Here is a 6979-nt window from a genome sequence, read left to right on the forward strand (position 1 = left end):
CAGTTAACTTATTATTACTTCTCACCCTGGAGGGCATTTGATTTTGTGACCCCTGAGCTAGAGTTCAAGGCAAAGCATGCTATCCATGAGAAGTTATCCATGGGTTAAATAGCAAAAAAAAACAACAACACAATAAATAGTTGACTCATGGTTTTCAATTGTCAACCCAAGCATAAACTAATGCTATTCATATCTTGCATATCTGTAGAAGGACAAAAGCATACTAAATATATACTCATAATGCATCTCTTCAAATATTTACTTTCAAACATCGTTTTAACTGTGGCTTGACAGATACATGGAAGATATGTAATTTGTATCATTGCTGTCATTTTAAAATAACTCTATTTTAAAGAATCATTATAAGAAACAAATGTTTCGTATAAACAGCCAAGAGAATACGTCTGCGGTTGTAAAACAGTCAGATGTGAACTGAAATTCAGTCATGTGACAGTTTCCGTACAGAATGCCAAACATCTGGAGGATTCAGAGAACTTGACAATTACCTCAATATTTCATTTCTTATCTGAATGTTTATTTTCCTGTAGCTTCAATCTAATCTGGCACATTGTGAGTAAGTAAGGGACAGGTAGGGTGAGTGTTAGATTCTAAGGAAAAACCTGCATTTTCCCAAAGATCTATGTACGATATTGTTTTATTTATTTTTAAATATATTTTTATTGATTTCAGAGAGGAAGGGAGAGGGAGAGAGAGATAGAAACATCAATGATGACAAAGAATCATCAACCAGCTGCCTCCTGCAAGCCCCCTACTAGGGATTGAGCCCGCAACCAAGGCATGTGCCCTTGACTGAAATTGAACCCTGGACCCTTCAGTCCACAGGCCGATGCTCCATCCACTGAGCCAAACCAGCTAGGGCTATTTAAGATATCATTTTTATTTCTTTAAAGAGATTTAGTCTAATCAAAGGTTATTTCTTAAATTTGTCTGTATTTCACATAGTACAATCCTAAATCATGAACCTTTTAGGTTTTGCCTTTAAATACATACCTATTTATTTTTACATGTGTGTGTGTATGTGTGTGCACATGTGTATGAAATATAGGGCAAAGAGAACCAAATAGTTGTAATTGAATAATAAATCTTTTCTTCTTGTTAAAATTGTATCAATTCTTCATTAATCTGGTCACAATGGTGTATGCAGAATATGTATCTTAAAAATTTTGGAAGAAAATAAACTAAATGTAGCTTGTTTTAGAATATTCAGAATTTGAGATGGTTTTCTTTTTTATTTTACTTTCTCAATTTTCTAGAACAGATTATTTTCTTAAGCAGTCAATGTTGTCTATCAGCTGATCACAAACATTTATTAATTTAGTTTTCAGAAAAAAAACCACAAAAAACTCTTTTCAACATCACATTCCAGGTAGGATACCTTATCAACATGGTTTCTGTGAAGGATACCCATGGCCTTGGGAATCTGAGCATTGGCAACCTGCTAATATTTACAGAGTGCACTGGCTGGCGTTTTACCAGGCAAGCAGTGTAATGCAGATGTTTCTTACTAGGGAATGGGGCAAGCATCTTTAGAAGCATCACACTCTCACAATGCTCCATGGGACATTCATACATACATAGTAGAAGCCCAGTGCTGAGGAGAAGGGATCTCTCAGCCCAGCCTTCACCCTCTCTAATCTGGGATGTCTATTTAGGGGATCAGGCCTAAACTGGCAGCTGGAAATCCTTCTTGCAATCCGGGCCTGCTGGCTACTAATCGCTCACCTGCCTACCTGCATGATCACCCCTAACCACTCTGCCTGCCTGCCTGATGCCCCTAACTGCTCCCCTGCCTGCCTGATCACCCCTAACTGCCTCTGCCTGCAGGCCTGATCACCCTTTAACCACCCTCCCATGACTTCTGGTTACCCCTAACCACCTCTGCCTCAGCCCCTGCCACAGTGGCTTTGTCTGGAGGAACGTCCGGTCTAATTAACATATTACCCTTTTATTAGTATAGATATTTATGGATTTCAGAAAGGAGAGAGGGAGAGATGAAAACATCAATGATGAGAGAGAATCACTGAATGGCTGCCTCCTGCATGCCCCTATGGGGGTGGAGCCACACCTGGGCACATGCCTTCACCAGGAATTGAACTGTGACCTTCTGGATTATAGGTCGATACTCAACTGCTGAACTATGCTGTTTGGGCTAGAACACATTCTTTTTTTTTCTTCTTTTTTTAAAATATATTTTATTGATTTTTTACAGAGAGGAAGGGAGAGAGAGAGCTAGGAACGTCGATGAGAGAGAAACATCGACCAGCTGCCCCTTGCACAGCCCCTACCGGGGATGTGCCCCCAACCAACGTACATGCCCCAGACCGGAATCGAACCTGGGACCCTTCAGTCTGCAGACCGACGCTCTACCACTGAGCCAAACCGGTTTCAGCTAGAATACATTCTTAATAAAACTAAAGAATTTCCAGGAATAGCTCCAGTGGTGTTATCAGCTTGTGGTACTTAAAAGAATTTATATGAAACTAGTCTTGAATGTTTAACTCACTCATAAAAATGAATTGTGCAAATAAATATTTGGGAAATAAATTTGAAAAAGAAAAATATTAGAAACATCCAAAGAAGAACTACCAGAAATTCAGACACCTAATGACTCAAATTAACAAATTTATTGACAGAATATTAACAAATTAACATTAAAATATTATTGACAGAACTTTCTTTTACCTAGTTCTTCTATTATAGTTAAAATGTGTGCTGTCAAATTAGACCATCTGGGTTTGAATTCTGCCTCTGCTACTATTTTTCCTGTGTGACCTTGAATTCTGAGCAAGTCCCTCAAAAGGAGATAATAAAAATATGGTTGTTGTGATGATAAAATGACTAAACATGTAAAGCATGTAAAATAGTGCCTACTGTATAGTAAGTGTTGAAAACAGTTAATGATTAATGTTATTTTTTAAAGTTGCAGAAGCAATAACCACAAGGTAGAGATCATGTTCCATTACTAGTCTGACTAGAACTTAGGGTTCACCTTACTGCTCATAAATCCATCAAGAACCTGGCAATAGAATTATATGAGATGGAAATGTTCTCACCATAACAACAGAAATCAAATGGATAATGCGTGAGATGAAAGGATATGCTAATTAACCTTAACACGGTAATCATTTCTCAACATAGAGGTATATCAAATCATTACATTGTACACCATAACTTACACAACTCTATACGTCAACTATATCTCAATTTCTACCTTATACTCTCATCACAGACCCTGAATAACTTAATATAAATAAAGTGTTAAATGTCTAAGAAACAAAAGAATAACATGAGATGCTGTGTTTATAATTGCACCAGCATGCATGGTTAGATTAGAAATTCCTTGAGAGCAGAGACCACATCTGTCCATCATCTTCCTTTCTGGGGGTTAGGGGTGAGCTTAATCAATCTAAGCAACTTAATAATTCAGGAATGTGTGGTGGTCCTATCAGCATAAGGAGCCCAGTCACTGGGGAATAATCAGTAGGGGAACTTGAGCCAAGATAATCAGCTCCCTGGATCAACAAGACAAAGATGTTCTGTTAAATAAGGAAGAAGACTATTGTCAACAGTCTTTTTACTTGGGTGATGTAGATGGAGGGCTGGAAACAGGATTTCACTCACTGGACCTTCACAACAGAAGAGTTAAAAGCAAACAGGTGAGGAGACCAGAGATACTAAAATCACATTAGTAAAACTAAGGATTGGAGTAAATGCTTCCATAGTTGTTTTTCTTTTTTGTAAATCCTCACCTGAGGACATCCTTAGGGAAGGTGAGAGGGAGGAAGGGAAACATTGAGGCGGCAGAGAAACATAGATAGATCGCCTTCTGAATGTACCCAGGGATCAATCCCACAACCAGGAATGTGCCTTGACTGGGTATTGAACTGGCAACCCTTCTATACACAGGATGGTGCTCGGCCTGGCTCTAGCTATTGTTTTAATGCCTGATATTCCTCAGGCTGATGTGATGAGAATAAGGATTATATGTTTACCTACCAAAATGCCTAGTGCATATTGGCATATAGTAAGGTGCCAGTGACTGTATGGTTTTGAGCATGTGATGTGATAAGGATGAGTAGTGACCATTATAGAACTGACACTCCGAGTCTCCCAGTCCAGGTGTGGGAAAAGGAAAAAGCAGACAAGTAAACAAGAAACAGCAAATGAATAAAAGCAGAGAGAAAGAAGGAACTGTCTGTTAGGCAAAAACAAGCATTAATTCACAAGAACTGTAGTTTCTGTCTCAAAGGACTGAGGGGGCGGGGAGGGGGAGGGAGAGAGAGGATGAGACAGCCTTTGGCGATCAGGACTTCCTTCTGTAATCTGTTTGAGGAGAGTGCCCTGAAACAAGGGTATGAAAACACTGCATGTACAGCCTCCGGCTACCTGCAGCGATGGGAAGCTGCTATTTTTAGCCCAGGTTCCTGCTGCTGCAGGTCAAGGTGGGGGGCATCTGCTGAGAGAGGCATGAGTTCCTTGCAGTGAGATAAGTTTGATGAATAATTACCTGTGTTATAATGTGCAGTCAGGGCCTGCTCCATCCCACTGAAAAGGAAGACTTCCAGAAAGTGAGCATGGGCAGGTCCTGGGTGGCTGCTCCGGCTTCAGGCGTAATGAGCCTTGGCAGGGCTGCGGGCATGACCAAGAACAAATTGATCTGTCGTGAACCCTGCCAAAGGTCAGTGCTACATGGTGTAGCTAGCTACATGGTCAAGGCACGCCGGAATCATTAGTTATTTTTTTGTATCCATATTCCAGAAAAATAAGTAAAAAATCCGTTTTCTTATAATTCTGTAATCCTTTCTACTTTTAATTTCTAGCCCTAGACTTTCTAGTAAGTACAGAGGCTGGTTCACAGATCTCATGTCTCAAGTGTAGAGTAAAAATTTCTCCTGTGTTTATTCACTTACAACTATTTCCTGAAACAGGTACCAGGCTTCTTTCTTTCTCTTCTTTCCCATAACGCAGTGTTGCCAGCCCCTGCCCAGCTCTGACCTTGTTTATCAGAACATCCTAACATTAGATTAGGTCTTTAGGTACTTTACTTCTGAATCTGGGTCCAGTTTTAGGGAATTCGGTCACAGCTTCGATTCCTTTAAAAAAATAGAATTCATTGCCCTGGCCAGTGTGGCTCAGTTGGTTGGGCATCGTCTCATGCACCAGAGGGTAGCCAGTTTGATTCCTGGTCAGGGCACATACCCAGGTATGGGGCTCCATCCCCAGTACGGGGTGTGCAGGAGGCAGCTGATTGATGTACCTCTCTTACATCAATGTTTCTCTCTCTCTTCCTCTCCCTCTCTCCAAAAGTCAATAACAAATAATTTAATTCAGTGTTTCAACTGGTATGCTGTGACATGCTGGTATATGGTTCAAATTTTTAAAACATGCAAATACCTGACTATTTAGTCAAGGGCACTGACCTTGTTACCCTTAGATCAGTGGTCGGCTCATGAGCCACATGCGGCTCTTTGGTCCCTTGAGTGTGGCTCTTCCACAAAATACCACGTGTGTGTGCGCACTTACAGTGCGATTGAAACTTTGTGGCCCATGCGCAGAAGTCGGTTTTCAGCTCTCAAAAGGAATTTCCAATTGTTGTACTGTTGATATTTGGCTCTGTTGACTAATGAGTTTACCGACCGCTGCCTTACATTATCAAACAAACAAACAAAACTGACAACAGCCAACACAATAACCATCAGTATGAATAAATAAAAAACATACCTATTTTTTGTCAGATAAGCAAAAAATGTATTTCTTGGTGTGCCACAGAGTTTAGATAATTAGTTTATGTGTGCCATGAGCAGAAAAAGGTTTAAAATCACTGCATTAATTGAACACATTAAACAAGGACCTACCAAGTGCAAGAAATTGTATGGAATAGTTGTTGACTTTTTTCATTGTAAAAGCATTACATATTTCTTGCAAAAATTATTAGACCAAATATAGCTACTCAGCATTTGGAAACATATCCTTCCTTTTTATTCAGTGCATATATATTTATATCATGCCAAATCTTTTGAACCTGATTTCTTAATAGATATTTTGTGAACTTTTCTACATATGCTCAAAATTCTCAGAAAACATGATTTTAATGCCTCTTAATTGTTTTAACTATAGATACAGTGTGAATTATTTAACCAATCTCTTATTATGGAACATCGATTATAGATTTCTTATTTTTCTTTCTAATCTTTTACAGTATGAATAATGCTGTAATGCATATCCCCATAATATTAATTACCCTTAATCTACCTTTGACCTTTCCTTAATAAATTTCAAGGAGTAAAGTTATTGTGGCAAAATTATACACATTTTCAAATCTCTGTTACATATTGTCAGATTTCTGCTAAGATCATTTCTCATTTTTAAATTTAAACCTAATTATATTCTCACCACATATGGGTTCAAATAATTTCAGAGTATTATTTGTCTTTATGATGTGTTATCATTTATGATGAGAGGGGTTGATAAAATGAGGCTGTAAATATTTTAGATAGACAAGTCTATAAATGTTTTTCATAGTAATTTATTTTGTACTTTCATACTTCTGTTTTCTTCTCTCACTCTCTACCTTGGGCCTAGAAGTGGGCGCTACACAGCCCAGACCTAAAATGTGTCCCATTGATTTTGGAACCAGAGAGAACAGAGTGTGTTAGTGAAAGCTTGAAGCACAATGAATAAATTATTACTAGAGGGTGGGGGAAAATGAGAACAAAGCTATGCTGGCAGAACAATTAGTGAATGTCACCTGCAATATTATGGAAGACAGAAAGGTTTCTTAATAAACCGACAATTTTGGCCATGAAGCTTTCAGTCAGAGAGACAAAAGGGCTTCTTCTAGATGCCTATGATCAAAAGGGTAGGAGCAAAAGAAGTTTAAAACAAGGGGGAGGGAACTGCCCAATTTTCCAGAAGAATTTAGAGAAAATGTTAAGCATCCAGGACTTGCTGAGTTCAT

Source organism: Pipistrellus hanaki, assembly GCF_964339955.1.
Source record: "Pipistrellus hanaki genome assembly, chromosome: 10".
Taxonomy (NCBI): Eukaryota; Metazoa; Chordata; class Mammalia; order Chiroptera; family Vespertilionidae; genus Pipistrellus; species Pipistrellus hanaki.